The sequence below is a fragment of the Phaenicophaeus curvirostris genome, chromosome 1 (genome assembly GCF_032191515.1).
Source record: "Phaenicophaeus curvirostris isolate KB17595 chromosome 1, BPBGC_Pcur_1.0, whole genome shotgun sequence".
Classification (NCBI taxonomy): domain Eukaryota; kingdom Metazoa; phylum Chordata; class Aves; order Cuculiformes; family Cuculidae; genus Phaenicophaeus; species Phaenicophaeus curvirostris.
Window position 1 is genome coordinate 132,283,365 of NC_091392.1, and position 22,865 is coordinate 132,306,229.

At 39.5% G+C, this 22,865-nt stretch overlaps 1 protein-coding gene across 4 annotated transcripts in view; it reads left to right on the forward strand.

Annotated features, from left to right (window-relative positions):
* Nucleotides 1-22,865, forward strand: part of ARHGAP6 (Rho GTPase activating protein 6) — a 329,176-nt gene that overhangs the window by 191,915 nt on the left and 114,396 nt on the right. Inside the window, exon 1 of one of the 4 annotated variants that reach the window (XM_069874666.1) lies at nucleotides 16,691-16,789. The exons of the other annotated variants lie outside the window; for them this stretch is intronic. The gene's annotated coding sequence lies outside the window, so the exon portion shown is untranslated. Of the gene's footprint in view, nucleotides 1-16,690; nucleotides 16,790-22,865 lie in introns of those variants that run through there. 4 annotated transcript variants of the gene reach the window in all.

Below are 22,865 nucleotides of genomic sequence, written 5' to 3' on the forward strand. Positions count from 1 at the left end.
AAAAAATCAAACCCACAAACTTTCTTGTAAAACAACAAAAATTAGTAAGATGCAGCAGCAGACGTGGTAACTGTAACTATACTTGGCTTCCTATTTAAGTTGTGGTGGACTGCAGCTTCACACTCTGTGTTTTCGTGTTTATGAAATAAAGGAGGCTGGAGAGCTGCATGCATTTTTAAGGGCCAATAGATCCTGCATGTGGATGTAAAAGGCATTTTGTGAAATCTTTATCCAATGGGAACAAAAGCAAGGAAATCAAATATGTTCTCTCAAATTTTCTTTGTGACATTACATCACAATGCTTTTAAAAAGGCATGAAATATTTATTTGTCAGATGCAAAGATGCAGTTCTACCTTTCTAAATGCAGCAGACTGTTAAAATAATAATCCTGTTTTTCTAGTAGAAGCTGTTTCCTCTAAGTAAGGAAAACGTACCCATATAGTGCCAATACATGAAAGAATTGCTTTAGTAGATGAACGCTCAGAAGTACTGAAGCTGTGAAGACAATCTTTGACGAGAAAGTAAGAGGTCAAAATAACATTTTTTTTTTTATTGTGCAACATTGTGATGAAAACAGGTAATACTGCCTCTCTATTTGGAGCCAAAATACTTAAATGAATATGAAAGTTCTATGTAAACTTTTTTTTTCCTTCCCGCAGGTGTTTATGTTGGAGATGTACAGCATCTTGCTTTTAGCTCTTCATAAACAGGCAGTCTTACACAGTAGCAACTAGACAAGGAATAGAAAAGAGAAAAGCCTGGATCTATACGTTAGTAATTACAAATATTCAGTAGTGCTTGGAACATAACAGTTCAGTCCAAAAATCAGATGGACTTTGAAATGAGAGTTTAGAAGTATTTACATTAGTAGTAATATCCCATGGAAGCCTGGTAGTGTCTTTTGACAACAGACTGTTTTGATGAGCTATGTGTATTTTTAGCGAAGAATAGCTCAACTGTTGCATGAGAATGAGCGGGTTCGAAAGTCCTGAAGTAGCTGAGATAAAACCAGCTGGACCAACAGTCTCCACTTGGTGAAAGGAGAGGGGGGAAAAAAGGACCAGTGTGTTGAGCTCTTTAACAAAAAAGGGAGCATACCTTTTCTCTCATCTTGGACGCTCCTCAGGACTAGTCAGCCAAATATTTCTGTTTTATAGGCTTTGTCATCAATTTGTAGCTGCATTCTGGACTGTGAATGTATGCTCTCAGAGGTGCACAAGGGCAAGGAATGTGCCTGGACTATGTATGCTCATGTAGAAATGATTAATAATTTAGGAGACACTTTACTTTTTCTTTTTAACAGTGGCTGTTTCTACTTAAGCTGAGCAGTATTCATCTTATGCAACGTTCACAAAATTTTTGGACTGAACTGCTAGTATTTCTTGGTGCTCCACAGAGGAATGTCTACATGATCTGGACCAAGCAAAGTACCTCTGTGGTCATAAATATATGAAATGAGATAAAGATGAGTTGGAAGGGAAGAGTTATATTCCTGTTCCCTTTTAAAGGTTTTGGCTCTCATTGGAAGGTTTTCCCCATGGCTGTCCTGTGTGCAAAGGACAGTTATTTCTGATAAGCAGGCTTTGAATTTCTCTTCATTGTTAAAATACTAGGCCTGTGAATATCTCACTCTCCACTTCATTCAGTCCTCTGGCACCTTAGCTCCACTGAATCTCATTACAGCTCTTGCCAACTCTGGCTGTGTGCAGTGCCCCTTGATATAGAGCACAGATGTTCTTCATAACTGAGGTAGTAGCCTCAGTAGCTTAAGTATTCACTTAAGTTCACTTTTGTTGCTTAGTGTTCACTGAACCTGCAGACAGTCTTTCAGTAAATTGTCTTGTGCCCATGAGACGGAACTCTGCATTTATGAACCTCTCTGCACATTTTCCTGATCTGTCCTTTAATTCTTAGGAGCTAGGACTTAATGACGCTCTCTCTAGCTGGGAAAGAATGAGTTTCAGTTTGACTGTCAGTATCTAGCCATGTCACATTGTTAATGTTTGGGAGGGCATCAATGTTTTCTTATATTCCTAAACACAAATATCCCATAGGATATTTGGAAGCTCATAGAGGCTCATTTGTTGCAGTACCACTCTCCTCTTGGAATTTAAAATGTGAAAGTTCCCAGATCTGTCCCTTATGTGGGGCTGCTCTGTGGACTCTGTGGCTGTATTCTCCAGTCCGTTAGAGAACCTCTTCGTCAATGGAATGAAATTAATACAAGAGATGACCTACTAGCTCTACCACTGTATCTTCATAGAAGACATTATACCTCTCTTTTTTTTTTCTGCTGTTCCCTCAGTGTCTCAGTCAAGGTGACAAATGCTGATTGCCACATACACAAAATTCTCTTTGATCTGGAAGTGTATGTGGTTATTCTTACACTGAGTTTATTTATAACTAACAGGACCAGGCTCAGTGCATCGTTACATGGAAGAAAGGCTATGCTGGTGTACATCAGTTAAATCTTCCAGATGGTAGAAGCTACTTCTTTTGATTTTCTTTCAGACTCTGCTTTAGGAATTGCCTCTTCACTGGTAATATTGCGAAGTAAGGCATGGGGCCGTTTTGAGGGGTAGCAGCCAGCATGTGTTCTACGTGTAGTAAATGGCCAAGTGTGTGCTGCCGTACTTACATGCCACCTGCCACAGCAAGAATGGGACAGTAACTTCTTGCTGAGACATTTTTGAGGTGGGAACCTAGCCCAGTAGAACCCTCTCCTGAGCGTATGGTGGCAATGTAAATATTTGTTAGTGTAACCAACTAGAGGGTTTGAGGTAGGGTATTGGAAAGACAGAATACTTTCTGCATGTGCCTTGTCAGCTTAGATGAAGACGTTGGCCCCATCTGTTGTCATTTCAGATAATGATTATGTGTTCTTCAGGCAGCATGAAGTTTTCTGTCAAGTGGTATTATCATATCTGCTTTGACTTTCCGTTACTTAAAATATTCTTAGAAGCTATAAAACTCGCTTTGTGCATCTGTGTATTTTTTTTGGTGAAGTTGTTGAAGCCCAGCACTTTGTTGTCTTCATATTTAACTTTGAGAAGACTTCACTGATGACAGTCATGTTAGGGAATTGAATAAGGAGATTTGCTCATTAAAAAAAATTATTCTGAAGGATCCTTGTCATACTATATTTTTACATGTAATAAGAATGTCTCTTTTCATAGCAACCCAACTGAGCACCATGATAGTGTCCAGCAAGAACCTGCCTGTGGTGGCCTGCCTGTGGGCCAGGAGGGTTTTTCTTTCCTGGTGTGTGAAGAAGGGTCCACGTGGCAGTTTTGTGTCATGTAGAGGAGACTCTCGTGGAGGAAGTGTTCATGTGGCCCCACGATGCGTTGGGCTGTTGATGTAATTGGTTTATGCTGACAGAAAAACTCTTTAGTAGGACAGCAAACCGCAATCAAAACATTTATGTTCATACACAATACAAAGAAGCTCATTTAATCCTCAGTCAAGTTTCATAGGTCAGGTCCTTTTATCCCACTGCCTTGTCTTGGCTCCAGACAGCCTTCCCAGCTAGAAGAGCCTCTGTCTCTCTCAGCTGTGTTATCTCTCTGGACCTGGCTAACACGCACAGGGAAGTTATGCTGGAAATGTGTGTTGCTTAATCATCTTTTAAAGTGATTCTCGATGACCTCATTCCCTTCAGACCTCCACTCCCCTCCCATACTAGCTGAGGTTGTGTATATGCAGGGGTTTAGGGAGTTGGGATGCAAGGAAGCTGCTGTGGTTGGTGAGAGATGAGGACAGACATTTGTAGGTTTCCAAATAGGTACAACGGAGATGGCATCACACACAGGTGGATGGTGAGAGGATTGTTTGCTGGTGTGAGGGGTTTGAAGGGAGAAGAACCAGCAGGCCAAGAAAATGATAGACTGTGGTACATGAGGGGAAATGTGGAGCAAGACCAGAGACAGAGACAAAGCATCGGCTCTTACAAAACCTGCATCTTCTCAGAGTCCCTTCCATAAAGGTGGTGTATCGAACTACCCAGTTAGATTCCATGTGAGTGTGACATTCAAATTATTTACGTAAGCCACTGCCTTAGAATGTCTCACTTACCCTTGGGTGTAGTGGGGGCTAGCAGCTGCAGTGTTCCTCTGCATCCAAGGAAACACTCACCTTTCAGGTTCTTGAACCTTTGTAGGGTGAAATGTTTGGAGACCTCTATTTCATTTCTTTCATATGCAATTACCAAGTACTCTTAGCTTCTCAATGGAGAAAGAGAGAGAAGCTAGTTAGCATGGATAGAAAGATGTATTCTAAAATAAACGATAGTTTATTGGTCTGCCCATGTTTCAAGCTGAGAAGAAACCAGATGACTGTGGATTAATGCTATTTGAGTAAGAAGAGTAGACACATAGGAAGCAATGCAGTACTGGTAGTATTGAGAAGTTTATGCACATGTTTCCAAAGAAATTGTCCTGTTTTGTTAATGCATTGCCAGGATCTAGCATTGGCATAAAGGAAATGACCATGACACACTGAAGAGAATCAAGAAGCCTAAGAGGAGCAAATGAGGAAAGGAGAATGCAAAGCCCATTTAGGCAGGGTAGATGGATTGGCTATAATGCAGTAATGGCTATAAATTGGAGAGGGGCAGATTTAGACTAGACATGAGGAGGAATTTCTTCATGATGAGAGTGGTGAGGCACTGGAACAGGCTTCCCAGGGAAGTTGTGGATACCCCACCCCCATCCCTGAAAGTATGCAAGGCCAGGTTGGATGGGGCCTTGGCAGCCTGATCTAGTGCGAGGTGTCTCTGCCCATGGCAGGAGAGTCAGAACTAGATGATCTTTAAGGCCCCTTCCAACCCTAAGTATTCTATGATTGGAAGAAAAGTATTTCAGGGAAAGGAACAAGATTGATGAAGAGCAGGTCAAATGACTCCTGAGAAAGAGGTCCCTGAATAAGCAGTGGAATGAGTGGGTCATGTTTTCATAGGTGACCAGGAGATTTGGGAGATCAAGGAGTCAATCTTTACTGGGTGGAAGAAGTGAGTAATAGTTAACTATGCTGATAAAGATTGTGGGTTATATTGTTTGTCTTAATCTACCATGAAAGTAGTTTTGTGGGCAGTTTTGGAATATCTGCATTAAAGGTTAAGATAAAAACCTGTGTGACTGAACTCACTACGTGTAGTGCCACTGACTTCAGTAGAATGTTTCTACTCTTAAGTTTTCAGTATCTTACTAACTGAACTGAGAGCATGAAATATACCTCAAGATTCCTTTTTAAAAAGTTTGCATTTTAACGTCTGAAGCTACATAAGAATGCTTCTTTAGCTTACAATTCTAAGCATTCTACTCTATTGTTTAAAACGGGGACCAAAGAAACCCTAGATTTTTATTTTTCTATAAAGAATAATGGCATCTTGACATATCTTAACTTAAAGCTGTCCTAACTTGCAGTCTGTTGGACTTGTTTAAGTTGAAGTGGAATCTCCATCCCGGGACCAATGTAACATGTCAGGAGAACTGGATATTCTTTCTTCTCTTTTACTGACTTTTGTGGCATCTTACTTCACTTCTCAGTGGTTTGAGTTTCCCCATATTTCTCTTGGGTCAGAGACTGGCATTATCCTTTATTTATTTTAATTATTAAAGCTCAACAGCTTGGTTTATTACTGTTTCTCTAGACAATACATGCAAGTGACTTTGAGAGATACTTTTCTAAAACATTGAGGTGCCCTAAGGATTTAGAACAGCAATCACTGCAGACTAAACAAAGATCTACCATTTCTGCGCTGCTGGGTTAAGGTTAACCATGTTTAAGATTCCTTTTACTGGATATTACCTTTCTAGTGAAATCCTTCAGTGAAGCTGTCAGACCTATTGATAAAATGAATAGATTTCTTTATGAAATTTTCTATAATCTGTCCCCAGATTAATATCTATTTGATATATATTTATGGGAAGTTTGTAAATATATATGTTAGCATGTTTGCAGGTTAGGATAATTAGTGGGCTATGGATAAAAGGAAAAAATGAATGGCAAACAAATGTGTGGATGCCTACTTGGCCCTCTTTTTTGATGAAAAACTTCCCGTGTTGTATTCTTCCTTGAAATAACTGTTACAGTCTTTCATTTACATGTATATAATTTAAAGTCTGTAATATACATATTTTCCCAGTTCTTAAAACCACCTTGGAAACTCATCAGTCTAACGTAGCTGATCTATTATAATTCATTTTCTTCATGGTATCCCACTTTCCTCCTACTGTTTTCTTCGTAACCTGTTGACAGATCAAAATAAACACTTAGCTAGTAACAAGCCTTTATTTCCTATATTCATATAAAGGCTTCTAATAGGTCATGGCTTGCAGACACCTTATCCTTCTGTGCCAAACTCAACAGCAACCAAAAATAACCCCCAAACAACAAAAAACTAAAACATGATTAAGGATAAACCACTTTGAGATACTGGAAATAGATGGGAAAATCTGTTGATAACTTAAATTCCATACCTTTGTCTATATCATTTACCATAGAGTGAGAAGTAGAAAAGCTCCTTGAGTTTCATTGAAATGGCAAAGAATTGTAGGTTTTATGGTGGCATTCTCCAAACTTATTTTGCCTCTACTTTTGTGTTGCAACTTTTCAGCTGAGATGTGAAATGGAGCAACTGACCAAACATGCAAGATATGAAGAGAGGGAGAGAGAGAGAGAGAGAGAGAATGAGAGAGGGAAAGCAGCTGAGGAATATTTTATATTCTTGTACAATATTTCTGTTCCAGTAGACTATAATGTAATATTTAATAATAGAAAGTGGAAGAAAGCTGGAAATAGAATTCATAATAGGAGGACTTGGCTTTAAAAACTTGAAGTATTTGCTCTTTATAATTTTCTTGGTTGCCAATACAATTATTTTCAATAATCTCAGGCCTTTCTCAATACCTTGTTGTGAAAAAAAGCAATTATTGAAAGACCTAAGAATAACTAGTCAGACCAGACTGGTAATTTTCGTTCAGGGGCACAGGTAAAAAAATCACCTTTGTATTGTAACTGGTTCCTGCATATATTAAAAAAAAACTAGAGAAAAATAATTCTGAATTTAATTGTCATGTCAGATTAATTTCAAAAACCCCAGCAGCTCATCTGAGTAACTGTATTGGGAAATACTTCTAATGTGAATAAATTGCAGTAAATGGTCTGTGTAATTCAGTTGTTTCATATTGACACCTCCTTGTGTTGCAAGTGGTTAAAATTTGGGGGGGGGTTCTTGGTTTTGTTTTTTTTTCTTTTATTTTCTGCAACAGAAGGCATTTTCGAGTCTTCTGCCTTGCTGTCCTATATGTGTTTTATGAAGACAATAAATCGGCTTTCAGTACTCAGTTGCTTTTCCTGCTGATCCTATCTTCAAATCCACCTGGAATCTCCTGTGAGACCTGGGGGATGCAGGTGGGAGGCAGTGATGCTCAGGAGCACCTGGCTCCTTGGGCAGGCACCCTGAGCACCCAGCTGTGGTGGAACAGGCCTCCTGCTCACTCTTCTTTGTTGCAATTTCCATGTTGGCACTTATATCCCAAGGACAGTGAGCAGGCTGAGAGCTGGTGTAATAGAAGCCTCTCCAGGATAAGTAGTGTGGTCATTCAGCACTCTGAGGTAGTGTAAGTTAGGACACCCGCATCTGCTGCTTCTTACTGGCTGGTTTGAGCAGCTGCTTACTCACCACACCAGGAGTTCTGAAAGGAGTTGATTGTAATTCCCCATACTTCTTGAACTTCCCAGGGGAAGCTCTTGCTTCCATTGCAAGCACTGAGGGTTTATGAATGCAGCATCTGGACTGACTATTCCTTTTTGCAAACCTGACCCTTGAAGTGTATTTTTCCCTGTTGGTAACTACATTGGCTTTTACTGAGGTGAATGATTGCTGTGTGCAGTCAGTGCTCCTTGCAGATATGGGCATTCACTGAAAAAAAAAGGAGCCAGCTGCTTTGCTTAGGTAGAATCATAGAATCATAGAATAACCAGGTTGGAAGAGACCCACTGGATCATCGAGTCCAACCATTCCTATCAAACACTAAACCATGCCCCTTAGCACCTCGTCCACCCGTGCCTTAAACACCTCCAGGGAAGGTGACTCAACCACCTCCCTGGGCCGCCTGTTCCAGTGCCCAATGACCCTTTCTGTGAACAATTTTTTCCTAATGTCCAGCCTAAACCTCCCCTGGTGGAGCTTGAGGCCATTCCCTCTTGTCCTGTCCCCTGTCACTTGGGAGAAGAGGCCAGCACCCTCCTCTCCACAACCTCCTTTCAAGTAGTTATAGAGAGCAATGAGGTCTCCCCTCAGCCTCCTCTTCTCCAGGCTAAACAACCCCAGCTCTCTCAGCCGCTCCTCATAAGGCCTGTTCTCCAGTCCCTTCACCAGCTTTGTTGCTCTTCTCTGGACTCACTCCAGAGCCTCAACATCCTTCTTGTGGTGAGGGGCCCAGAACTGAACACAGTATTCGAGGAGAGGTCTCACCAGTGCCAAGTACAGAGGGAGAATAACCTCCCTGGACCTGCTGGTCACGCCGATTCTGATACAAGCCAAGATGCCATTGGCCTTCTTGGCCACCTGGGCACACTGCTGGTTCGTGTTCAGTCACTGTCAACCAACACCCCCAGGTCCCTCTCCTCCAGGCAGCTTTCTAGCCAGACTTCTCCTAGTCTGTAGCACTGCACAGGGTTGTTGTGCCCCAAGTGCAGGACCGGGCATTTGGCCTTGTTAAACCTCATCCCATTGGACTCTGGCCAGCGGTCCAGCCTGTTCAGATCCCTTTGCAGAGCCAAGAAGAAAGGGTGGAGTTTCAGGTGCTGCTGGTGGCTCTCATTCCTCCACCTTATCAAGGGTTTTCCTGCCTTTCATGCTGAATGGACCTGTTTTATGCTTATGTATTTATATAGTTTGTAAGCTATAAGTAATTTTACAGCTGCTATGGAGTTGCTAGCTTCTCTTCTGCTTTTCTGCTGCTTGTCATTCCTCCTGAAAGGAGGTTGTAACTGGATGTGTGCTGGTCTCTTCTCCCAAGTAACAAGTGATAGGATGAAAGAAAATGGCCTCAAGTTGCATCAGGAGAGATTTAGATTGTTTATCAGGAACAATGTCTTTACAGAAAGAGTGGCAAAACGTTGGAACAGGCTGCCCAGGGAACTGGTTGAATTGCCATCCCTGGAGGTCTTCAAAAAGCGTGTAGTCATGGCACTTTGTGCTGTGGTTTAGGAGGCAGGGTGGTAGGCTGACAATTGGACTTGATGATCTTAGAAGTCTTTTCCAACCTTAGTAATTCTATCATTCTGTGCTGTTACTAGGGGCTATTGTAATAATTTATGAAGTGATAAATAATTGTTTAGGAATGCTGTGACTTGAGCTTGTTATACATGTGAGGACTAGGTTAATTTTTGTTGGTAAATGTATGCTATTTTCCTTAGCAGCTTGAGACTGAACAACTGAAGGGTTTGCAAATGGATTCACCAGGGTGAAAGTAGTAAAACCAGCACTGCTTGGGCTCCTCTTCTCCCATCTGTTTGGGAAACATTATTTTTTCCTAACCAGATAGTGGGAAGGCTTTCTTCTGCAAGCCTGAGTCACTTGTAAGGAATGCTAAGATTAATGTACAAGACTAATTTTCTCACTGCTGCCTTCTCTATTGCAAAAATGGAAGTTTGCCTGCCTTTTAACTTTCCTCTTATTTCCAGCAAAACTTCAAGTATTATGAGCATTTTTACTACAGATTCAAACCCAGTTTTGCTCAGTAAAATCTGTTCTTGCCTTTTAGTGACTGTGAGCATGGAGGTCAATGTGTGTCTCTTTCAGACTTAGCTTTTTTACAGTACAGCAAAGGCTCTTTCTGTTTGCTCTGGCACATTTTGTGTGTTGCTGCAACATACAGGAAACCTTCTGTTCTCACAGAGCTATGAAGTGGAGTTTTTAATTTATCAGAGTTCCTTAACTGTACAATATCAATTTAAATTAATTTTGTCCATTTTCAATATAATATTAATTATACCTAATATGTAACAGCATCTATTCTGAAATGGCATTTATAATTAGTACTGAGTTCTCTAAAAGAGATTATGCCCACTCTCTCATTTCTTAATTAATCATAAAGAATTATTGAAAGAATTAGTTTTAGAGTACTAAAATTTAAGAAGAGGTAAAGCATGCCTTCCCAAGTTGCTCCAGAATAAGCACTAGTATCTCTATTGAATCTCATCAAAGGCTCATGGCTTATGGTGGGATAGTTCTTAATGCATACGATTTCACTGTGATGCGCATTGTACAATTGCTCCCACTGAATTTCAGAAAAGTCTTAAGACTGTCTGAAATGAGTAAACTGCCTGTTCATATAATATTAGTAAAAGCCGTAATGCAGAAATGAGTTAATGTTCCCAAAGCCACTATAGCATTTATATCTTCTTACGATTTAGTGCGCATAGTTAAAAATGAGCATAAGAGAAGAAAAGTGTCTGGAGACACTTTTTAGCAACCTCCCAGTTTTTAAAGGGGGCATACAGGAAAGCTGGGGAGGGGCTGTTTATCAGGGAGTGCAGTGACAGGACAAGGGGGAATGATTTTAAGCTGAAAGAGGGGAGATCTATATGAAGCTTTAGGAAGAAATTTTTTACTGTGCGTGTGGTGAGGCATGGGAACAGGTTGCCCAGAGAAGTTGGGGATGTCCCATCCCTGGAGGTGTTCAAGGTGAGGTTGGATGAGGCTTTGAGCAACCTGATTGAGTGGAAGGTGCCTCTGCCTATGTCAGGTGAGTTAGAACTAGATGATCTTTAGCGTCACTTCTGATCCAAACTATTCTATTTTTCGATGATAAGTGAAAGGAGTGAAAATGTTTTTGTTTGTTTTTGGTTTTTTTTCTCTCTAGCATGTCAATAACAAGATATTCCATTTATTATCTCTGAAGGAGCAGGGGCAAAGCTCCAGGTATCTTTCTTTGCATTTTGGTCTCAACATTGGTTTGTGGCACCAGATATAGTAGCTTTGCCTTGTTCTAACCACTGCTGCTAGTTTCCAGGCTTGTTGGGCAAAGCTGCCGGGGGAATGCCTGTCTTTCCTCCTACCCTCCCCGTGTCCCAGTGCTGCCACTTAGAGAAGAGGAAAAGAAGGTGACATAGAAGTGACAACACTGGCACCAGGCTAGCCAGCATCTTTCTATCCTTTATTTCATTAAAAGGAAATCAATTCAGAAAGCTAGGAGGAAGAAATGGATATGCCTCAAGTAAGCGTAATTTGGTATCACAGAATCACAGAATCACCAGGTTGGAAGAGACCCACCGGATCATCGAGTCCAGCTGTTCCCATCAAACACTAAACCATATCCCTCAGCACCTCATCCACCCGTGCCTTAAACACCTCCAGGGAAGGTGACTCAACCACCTCCCTGGGTAGCCTGTTCCAGTGCCCAATGACCCTTTCTGTAAAGAATTTTTCCCTAACGTCTAGCCTAAACCTCCCCTGGCGGAGCTTGGGGTCGTTCCCTCTTGTCCTGTCCCCTGTCACTTGGAAGAAGAGGCCAGCACCCTCCTCTCTACAACGTCCTTTCAGGTAGTTGTAGAGAGCAATGAGGTCTCCCCTCAGCCTCCTCTTCTCCAGGCTAAACAACCCCAGCTCTCTCAGCCGCTCCTCATAAGGCCTGTTCTCCAGCCCCTTCACCAGCTTCGTTGCTCTTTTCTGGACTCGTTCCAGAGCCTCAACATCCTTCTTATGGTGAGGGGCCCAGAACTGAACATGTAATAACATGTATGAACATGTATGGTAATGTACAGGTACCACTGCTGTGCATCATATGGCTGCGTGCCTGCTGATATCTGTTGGTTTTTTTCTCTTTGATGCTCATATGATTGGAGAAGTAATGATTCCAATAAAGACTACAAAATAAATTAGAGGTAGTTCCCATTTTAGATAGATAGCTTTCTGATAGAGGCTTATTTGTCACAAACATGTAAAATCCTACTCCCCTGATGGCATTGAAATTTCTCCCATGTTCTTCATTTAGGATAAGTTTACTCAAGGTTCCTGTAGTATTGAGGGACAAAGATTATCTTGCAGCACATGTCCCATTCTGCTCTTTGATGGGTTTCAGGTTCTCCATTGTGATGAACAGATCATAGGGGGTGGAGAAGAAGAAGTAGCGTTAAAGCTCTTGAAAGTTTGTCATAGCATTGAATCAGTGAAAAGGCCTAATTAGTAATTGGAAAGATAATTAAAATTTGACAGGCTGCTAAGTTTTGTATAACATGTTGCCATTCTTTTTCAACAGTACCTTTTAAAAAAATATCCACGAGTTTGTGGCCTTTTTTTTCCTTCCTTTTATGTCTTACTGTGTCTGATTGCTCATTTCAATTCTCCTCATTTTCTAATAGCTTGAATTTTTCTTTGTCTGTTGTTGACAACCTGTTTCATTTTCTAATCTTCTGATTTACCTTTTCTGCTTTTTCTCCATAGGTCTCATACTTTGTTGCTTTCCTACTCAGTCTCCTGTTGAGTACTCATTAAATTCCCATTAATTATTCCCTTTGGGCATTCAATGCATGCTTCTGCAATTCTTCATGATTCTTCTTTTGTTTTTTTCTTGTTATACTAGAGTCAAGACAGGTCATTATTGCTATTTACCAATGTAATTTTCTGAGACTCTTGTATTGCTAAGTAGAAACAAAGGGAAGCATGTATTTTGGTGTGTGTAACAAGGCTAGAAATGGATTCTAAGCATGAAAGAAGATTTGCCTCTCGACTCCAGGAGACTTAAATTTCATTTGAGTTCTCTATTTCAACAACCTTGTTATTTTTGATTATCCATGTTCAGATCATCTCCTTTCTGTTTTCCCGATTTTGAAACATTGTTAATTTACAATTTGCTCTCTGATCAGTGAAGTCCAGATAATTGGGATGAAAACTCCTTTGTAGTCTAGATGGGAGGGAAATTTGTCTTAGTAAGACTAACTGAAAAAGTCTGAAGCATCACACAGATCTTAACAAGCCAAAATGTCAGATTAAACTGGGGAGGAAACGGCTTCAACCACAAACTGCAAAGGACTTCCTCAGCATCTGAGGCCTTCTTCAAAGGCATTTTTTTTTATTTATAGTGTATATTACCTCAGGATGTTTCTAAACAGGCAAGAAAGGAATCAGTCATAAGAGTACAAAAATGTACTTGAAATTTAACATGAAAAGCTTCATACAGCATTCCAGCCTATCTTATAACAGTTGCTGTAAAGCCTCTGAAGAAGAGAAAGGATTAAGCCCTGGATCTTTGACGATGCCCTCATACTTGCACAGTGAGTAGCAGGGTGTGGTCTGCATCTGAAATTGGTGGTGGACTTATATTCCTGCCTCTACAAATGGTTATTTTCTGACCTTAAACAGGTTCCTTGGGGATAAATAAAAATACAGAGGCAAGTGTCAAGCTGGAAAGACTTTGGAAATACTTAACATTTTCTGGACACTACAGCCTTGAGTGTGTGCCTAAGTTCACTGTGCACTGGAAAGGAAGAAGAAAGTCCCATAACACAGACCTGCCAGCATGCCGGGCAGGGCTACAGAAGACCCAGAAAACTCAGGTTCACTGGGAGACCACCATCTGAACTTTCTGCCTTCTGCATCACTGGTGTGTGGACCTTAGGATAGTGTGGCAGGGCTGAGATGTGGGGGACTGATAATGCTAGAAGGGCTGTAGATGCCTGGGCTGTTTCCCTAGCCTAAATTTAAACACCTGTGTACAGTCCCTGTTAAGCATCTAACACAAACATTTCACCTTGGTCTTCCCACATGTAAACTGTAGATTTTTGAGATAGATGGTTCACACGAATGTGAGTTAGTCCCTTCTGCTCCTCTGTGGATTTAATATGCTGTGTATGTTGCTGTGAGCCTAGCTTACAAAGTAATCGTAGTTGATTTACTTACTAGTCACATGTCTCAAATGCTGTGAGATACTATTCCTACTTGATTTCTAATACTCAACACAGAAGACAGTAGAGATGTTAATTTTTAAATAAAATCAATCACAGTAGTTAGTTATGCTCTGAAAATCTAGCAAGAAACAAAAGTTTCCTTTATTTTGATTTTCTCTTGATTGAATCTTCTGTAACAATCAAACTGATTTTCCTTAGATTGAACTTCTCTACACTGTTAATATGACTTTGAGGTCTTGTACTCCTTTAAACTGAAATGACAGAGCATTGAGACCATTAATAGGAATTAGAGTTGCTTTATTGTTACTGTAAATAACAAGTCTTCCTTGTTATTTACTACTATTAAATCTTTTTCCCAGAGTATGTGGACTTTTTCTTCAGGGTCAATTGCAACTTAGGATTTCTCTGATACTTGCTATGGAGTGCTTCTTTTCAGACATGTCAAAAGACTGTTAAAAATACTGTTAAAAAGCCTAGTCACCAAAAATCAGCATGTTTTTCTTTCTTGCTTTACAAACTACTGTCTGAATCTGCAAAATAACTGTCTTCAGGAACCACATGTGAAAAGTGGTGAACCTGAGTTGGGTCCTGCTAACATTTGCTGAAAGATTGATGTGAGCTTTCTTTAGGGCAAGTTTGTTCTCCTGTGCGCGTACAACAGGGAGAGAAGGTATGGGGTCTATACTAGGGTTGCTGTTACAGCTCCAGCCTGGTGGGTAGCTTCCTCTCAACACTTTTCTCACTGGGTAACTTAACTTGGTTTACTGACGTTACTAGGGACCCTTTAAATGGGGCATCACAGTCAATTTGGGGTTCTGCTTTCTGGATTTTTGTTTTCTTGGATGATGTACAGGGAGACCTAAGTGTCTCAGAAGTTAATAGTGGTTTGGGGTACCTCCATTTTTTTATGACCTTGAGTCACTGAGTTTTTTCAAAGGATGGGAACTCATTGGCAATCTGCCTTGTAGAGCTTCACGAAGTATTCATCTGTAACCTAATTCTGAGGCAGCATACTTATATAGAAAGCCCTATTCCATTTTACAGAGAGTGAGATTATCACTTGGTACATTCCTGTAGGCTTACTTAGTGTTAAGATTTTGGAGGGGGAATACCAGAAGCAATACATGCTATCTATCTAAAGTAGCAAGCTCTTTTGTTGTATGAGGAACTAGAACAGACTGAAGCTTTAAAGTCATGCACACGTTTCCTCTAGAGATGTAGAAATGTGTCAAGTACAGCAGATCCCAATCATTGACTGAGATTCTTTAAAAATGTACCCCGAGGGAGATTTGACTAGTTTGCTCTTATGTTTGCAAAATCTAAGTAGGATGTACTTAACTACCACTATAAATAATAACAATACTTAAAATTTCTGGGTCGGGTGTTTAACATTAAGTGAGGAGCTAAATTTACATCCTTGGCCAGTATTGTTTATCACACATTGCTGCATATTAAAACTATTTGTCAGATGAACATTGCTTTGAACAGAACAAGTCTCTTGCTCAGAGTAGCCCTGCTCACGCTGAAGCTGTGCCTCAGCTTCAGGAAACATATTCTAATTAAATGCCAATGGAAATGGTTGACTTGGCATTAGCTCAAGCACTGTATTGCAATGAGGCCTTGATTTCTTTTATGCCAAGATATTGTTGGAGCAACACCTAATTTATCCCGAATTTACAGGACTGTGGCAGATCATAATCTAGGTCCTGGGCATTAGATTACTTCACTGAAAAATAGGAGGAGTGTAGTTCACTTGTTACAATTACACTATTGTTTTTATGGCTAATAGAGTATTCTTCATATGTAACTCTGAGTATAGCCTTATGGGAGCTGGATAGTTAATATTAAGCAAAGTTAAAAACACCAGAAAGGCAAAAAGCCTGAGTCCTCTTTATGAAGAACATAGAACAGTATTGCATACATAGTATGAATAGGATAATTCCCTGCTTTGTAGATTCAACAAGATGTATATATTTCCAAATGTGACTTTGTCGTCTTTTTTTTAAGTAAGAAGTCTTCTCATTTTGAAGCTACATTTCAGAGATGGTAGGATTTTTTTTTAGTATTATTTTTCTGGGTTTTCTTCAACCCACTTTGGCCCCAACATTTAGATGTATTCTTGAATCCAAAAAGTACCCTTTGGATTTTTGTTCTTAGATTTAATATTCTTAAATAAAAACTCTAAGTATTCCCAGGAAGAAGCAAACAGAAACCACAGTATTTCAAGTGTATTTCAAGTATTTTCAAGTGTAATTTGGTTATTGAAGATTCTGATATGCGTCTGCTAGGTGAAGCCATAAGGATATTTATTCTAATGCATAAAACAGGTGGTAAGTGGAGCAAATATCTTATATGCAAAAATCTTTACATTGATACTCATCCATTTCATAATGAAGGAAGTTGCACGTTGCTCAGCTGCTTTGTTCTTCCAAGAGATTCAGCAGCACTTCTCTAAGAGTTAAGTGCTAGAAACAATAAATTTATATTCATCAACTCTATTGTGCAAAATTGTACTGAAATGTCAGCTAAAATAATATGATAGTGCTGAGCAATTTGCTTCTCATTTGCTTAACTGAGGAAGGGATTCAGTCTTCACGTTCTGAGTGCCTTTCAGTCTGGTGTATATATGATTAATGTTGGTGAGTCACTTTTGATGGGAATTTTAGTTTTTTCTCACACGACAGGAGAGGGAGACTTTCTGCTCCTCCCACCACCACTTCAAAAGCACTGCAAAAGACAAAGAAGGAGGTAATTTTGCAGGTTTTCAGAGTTGCACCCTATTAAAGAGAAGTAAGGAGGTAGCCGGTCCTTTGGCATTTGCTCCACAGGTATCTGCAAACCAACTAGGACTGCTGATACTGGGCTAAAAGTGTAAGTAGATTGTTACTTGCTTGAGAAACCGTCCATTCTCACTGTTTATTTAAATTCAGAATTTAGCTGGAAAGACTAGCCCAGAAAAAGGGTAAGGAGTGTTTGGGCAGGAAGTAATTCTGAAGGTGCAGGAAGGTAAATCATTAAGTGAATCCTGTAGAGGTTCCTCTTGAGAACTAGCAGAGCTCTGGAGACCTGTTTATCCCTGCCAGAAGTAAGCTGGGGAGATATAATGCTTTAGGTGAATGGAAACAGTGTCGGCATGTCTACCAAATTTTCCCAGTGATTTTAGAAAATGTTTTTTCTCTGTTTATGTGTGTCTGTATAAAGAATATGTTTAATTTGATTGAGAGATTCAGTTTACACAAAATTCATCCAGTGGAGCAGAATGGCTTCAATGTTGAGGAATTTTACAGGGCTCCAGCTTGTGTATACCTAGAGGCCAGATACTTAGAAATGCCTAGGCTCATAAAGGTGCAAGAAGTCCTCAGTTGCTTTTTACATTGTTTAAACAGACACCGAGTTAATAACTACTGATCACAGTATGGCTTGCCTGACTTGATTTGGTTTTAGGAAGTCCTGTGTGATCCATATGTGTAACTTTAGACTTCAAAGTAGCGTTAAAAATATGGTCTGATATTTAATTGCACATGCTTCAGCTAATATTTGCAGTGTACCCCACATCACTTGTGACTCTGAATACAGACCTCTGGAACTAGTCCTTATGGTTTTTAGTTTCTGTGCCTGTATCATCTGGCTTATTCAGCTGCATCTGTAAGATAGGACAGGGTAAGATCACTCGAAGCTACTGTAGGCATTCATATCATGTAATTCTTTTCATTGTGGTAGTGATATTTACTATAGGTAAGATGATGGACTGTTTGGTGACCTGTAGGAATTTAGTCTTATATCTTCTATCTCATACCTGTTAGACTAAAATCAAAACTGACTCATCAGGAAACAAGGCTACACTGAGTATAAACGCCAACTACTGTGACAGTAATGGTGCTTCTGTTTTGGGGTCACATTGTTGTTAGATTATCTTTGTAATTCTTTCTATTACAGAGGAAAAATTACCTTCAATTTGTATTGCTAGAAGGTTTGAGGGGGAAAAGAAGAGCCCTTGGAGAGAGGGGAGTATTGTCTAAAGGACGCAGTGCCAACATTTTAGAAGGTGACTTCCATAAAAAGAAAAAAGATTTGGAAGTGGTTCTGTAACTTATTGTTCCTTCCCTTCTTCCATTCTCTGTTCCTCACAGCTCTTAAAGCTCTATTTCCTTTTCAGAAGTACAATTACGTGCTCCGAGTGGCTGAAAAAGCTTATTTCCTCCCTAAGCTGAGAGAAGAAAGATGACGAATGCTTTGATAGTGTACAGCTAATGTGCTGCTCTGTACTTTGAGGGAGAAAACGGATATTTCAAAGATATACAAAGGGAAAGATTTTATAACCTCTTCATTAGTTCTAATGTTTGTTTTCAGTATTCTTTGTAGCATTTTTTTCCTTTTCTGAAGAAATCTATAGCTTCTTCACAAATTGCTTTGCCCTGTTGGTTTTCATAATTAATTTTTCATTGAAAATCTCACACTACAGACAGAAGATGTTCAGGTCAAACTCCTGGTTGCTATTAAATGCGCACTAAATACTAAGCATACGTGCTGGTGGGTATTTGCACTTATCCATCAAGCAAGGATAAACTGTTAGCAACCCTGCAAAGAATCACTAAAGATCCTGTAAAGTTGGCATCTCTTAGTTCATACAGTACACACAATGTGGCTGTTTGAACATTTTATTAGCAAGGCAAGACCAGAGAAAAAGATAGGAGTGGGTAAAGAAAAGCAGAACTGTGTATGTGTGCCCACAAAGGATATTGTTTCTCCTGTACTCTGTCTTATTTCTTCCCTTCTCCATGTTTTCCACACATCTATGTTATACAAGGTTTAAAGTGATCTTGCTGTTGCTCTCTGTTGCACTCTGGAATAGTGTGTGGATCAGGAGAGGGCAGTTAACAACAGCACTTACCAGAGGACAGCCAGCACAGGGCAGGGCTGCCTTTGGTCTAGGTTTGTACCATGGGCTACTATCCTTGTATTTACAAATCTTGCCATGCAAGATGCTAAAGGATATCTACCTGATGGCATCTTAAGCTCAAGAATCTCTCCATGTTTTCTGGCATCCATTCTAACTGAGTGGCACCTGGAAAAACGCACCTTTTCAGTCACACACACCTACTGTAAAACCTCACAACTACTGTGACAGCAACTTTGTAAATACCCTGAGCAGAACATAACATTTTTGTTACCCTTATGAAAAGGGATCAGAAAAATGACTTGGTACATTGCCTTCTCTGAATTCCTATTTTCTGTACAGTGGTTTGAGCCAGTGCACAAGCGCCTTTGCTTTTGTAGAAGATTTTGTCAAAAATCTTTTTTGTAAAGATTTTGTCAAATCTTTATATCATCTGCATAAAGAAAGGAAATGTCTCTTTTGGCCTATTTTCCACATCATCCAATGTATTATATAAGGAGAAAGAAATTACAGAAAGAAGATTGAATTTCAGATCTTGTTTTGCAAAAGCTTAAAGCCACGTCTGTTATTCCCCCTGTGATGCTGAATGGGTATGCAGAGCTTTTCTAGCATTCACCATTTTTATTAACATTTGTTGAATGGGCAACTCCTCTATAGTTTTTTGTGCTTTGAAGTATTTTGTGGATTTGTGCCTGATGTCATGATGTAGCTCTAATAGTGATCCCAGTGAGAACAGATGAGGAAAAGTCTATAACTAACCACTAAGCTGTAGTCACACCTTCCAGTTTTCTGAAAGCCAGCCATTACTCTTGCTGATCAAATGAAGATATTAATGCCTTCACCTAATGGCTTGCAGGAGGCTCACTTAGGGGTCAGAAGTATCTGGTGAATTGAAGCTGTGGCCAGCTGTGTTTCTTTAAGATGCCTGTATGAAAGTCAATGCAAATCAAGACAAACAGATAAGTAAAATTGTGATATCTTATTTTTTTTTCTTTTTTGAAATGTCACTTTTCTGGGCTGTCCATACAGCTCCATTTACGAATCTTCAAAAATTGATTACCCTGTATAGTAAATGGTCACGATACAACAGTTAAACATAACTAAGTGATGCCATCTGCTGTCTTAAAATCTTGCTTAATATTACATTTGATGACTGATGAAGTGGTGGAAACACCCTATACTGAGTATAATGTCAGAGCTGTGATGTGCTGTGTTATCCATATAAGGGTAATGCAACATAAATATTGATTGTGATTGAATACAGAAAACTATATAGAATATCAGAGGGAAACGTGATACTACTGTCAGCCTAAAGTAACTCCTCAGGGGATATGTTTTACAAATAAAGCAGCCTGAAAAAAGCCTCCAGTTGTTTTTTATGTTTTGAAGATGACTATGTAGAATACTGTGGAATAGAGGGTAGATTGGAAGAACATTGTACACTGTCCCTTTAAAGTGTATGTTTATTCAAAGTTATTTGTTCCGTAGTGACATTCTTCACATTACATCTATATTTAGTACAACTTGTTGTCCACAATGACTTTACTTTTAGGCACTTTGTGGAAAGAGTTAACCTGACTATGGACTTCAAAGAAGCTGAAAACTGTATTTCTTTAAGATATAGTATTTAAAGAGAATTCACCTATCATCTCAAAAAGGTAGAATGGACCATAACATTGAGTGGAATGTTGTATACTAAACTATGTTTGTATTGAAGTTGTCTATGGACTGCAATGCTTAGCCTTGAAATAGTAGCTTGTGCAGAGACTATTGAGTGGTTATTTCATTGAATGAATGTGCATTGTTAGATTGGATGGGGGTTTGAAAGCAAGACTTCAGCGTGTATTTTCTTCAAATGCAAGTATGCCAGACTGCAGTTCACAGTTTGCTCTGTAATGAAACAGTGAAACATCCTAGACTGATCTTATAGGTGCAGTCAGTAGCGCTTAGCAAGTATAAATAGGTGTGGAACAAGAAAGACAGGATTTGTGCTTAGCATTTAACTATTTCTCCCTTTGATTCTTTTTGTAATGGTCTGCAGAGCACTGAGATAATCTCAGTTTCCTGTACTTTATTTTCACCTCAGTGAAAACTATAGTTTCCAGTGTTGCAGTGACTTGTAACTTCTTTTCCTGGATGGATATGCCTTGTTTAGTGTGGCATGCATCAGAATATGTTTGGACATAAATGCATGTAGAACCAGTGCGATAATGAAATGTGTAATTTCTTGTGGTTTTTTTTCCCCCCTAAGTATCAAAACTGCAGTCTGCAATGATGTTAAAAGATAAACAGCCTTTACTTTCTTACACTTTTGCATAGTTTGATTTTCATGGCAATATTGATCCAATATATCAATATTCATTTTCAGATGTATTATGCTAGAATATTCAAACACTATTAATAACGGAAATTTTTCAGTTGCTTCCTTCCTCAATACTAGGAAGCATATCTGTAAGATTCACAAATGACCAAACCAACAGTGATTAATTCGACAACTAACAATCTCTGGAAAAATCTTACTATCCAGCCGCTTTTTAAATCAGAAAGTCTACACGTGAGCATAGCACAGCCCACACTTTGACAGAGAGGAAGCTATGCATGTATTTACAGCCTTCTTCTAGCTTGCATACCTCTTTGTTCTAAGTTTCTGTAAAACTCATTCCTCTGGAGCCAGACTGCCCAATCTGGAGCATCCAGAAATTGTGAGATGGATTGAAAAATATGGAGATAGATTTAAAAACTGTGTACTTGTTGGTTCTTTTGATTTAGGTTTTCTAAACATTCACGTATTTCCAGATTTCTCTGCACAACTCTTAGGGCTCAAACCCTGCATTAAGAGGCAAAATAAAATGTGAAATTGAGATTCCCATGTAATCATGGGTTGGGTTTAAAAGCACAGAATCTTCACTCAGTTCACTGCTGTATGGCAAAGTGTTCATCAACAAAACACCATGACAATATACATTTGTGATGCATTTACTTACGTGCAGATCTACTGTTAACATAGCCCTGAGTGGGCATAAACTGTAAACTGTGTCAGGAGTAACCGGCACAATCTCGAAATAAGTGGATGGGGAAAAAAGATCTAATGTGGATAATATAGTCTGTGAGTTCTTATTATGTTTCCAGGGCAAATACTACCCTCATCATTAGAGCATCAATAACAATGTGAGAAAATACTATTAGCAAACCTTACCTGAAGACAACAGTAGTTTTAAAGCCCCTATTGGAAAAAACAGGAGGAGGTTTTATTCCTCATGAAAAATCAGAGCTTTTGTGATGATGTTTTAAAGAAGTGTCAAAAAGAACCTACTGGTGTTCTAATTAGCACATCCTTTTCAGGGAATGGCTGTTAACAAAGTTTTTCTGGAAATGTCTAGGCTTTTGGATAGTGCATGTCTTGCATCACTCCAGGCTGGCTGTATGTGAAATTAAACTGTGTCATATCTGCAGGATAATGCAATGTCAGGGTGGCCAGAGTGCTGGTGATTCTGTGAGGTGATGTGCAAAGTGAAGTATGGATTAAAGGCATGGATGATGGGAAGGAATGACTGAGAGGTAGGGAAGGTGGTAGAATGAAAGAATAAAAGGAAAACAAAGCTGTCAAAATTGGCTTAATTTCAGTCTGCCTATAAAGCTTTTCTTATGCTACACTAATCCTGATGATAACAAAGTGCTTCAGAAATTCAAAGCGCAAATGCGTAGGATTTCTTTCTCTTATTCCCTGGTGCAGTTTTTACTTTTATGACTCTTGTTCCTTTCCAGCTGAGTGGTATTTCCACTGGGGAATCCAATGGGAAGCCCATTCATGCATTTTAGAAGTGAACAGTGCTTTGGGAACTCTCAGATCTGACTGAAAAAATACAGAACGTTAAGCGGACTACTGACACGAAGACCTAGAAATTCAAGGAACCATACATATGGTCATTCCTGCAGTTCCTGTTACAGGAACAGAAGCACTTCAGTACCTCATCTGCTTTTGGGGTTTGATGCTGAGACATCTGATTCTGAGCGTAACCTCCAAATTATCAGAAGCTTTTCTTAGGCTTT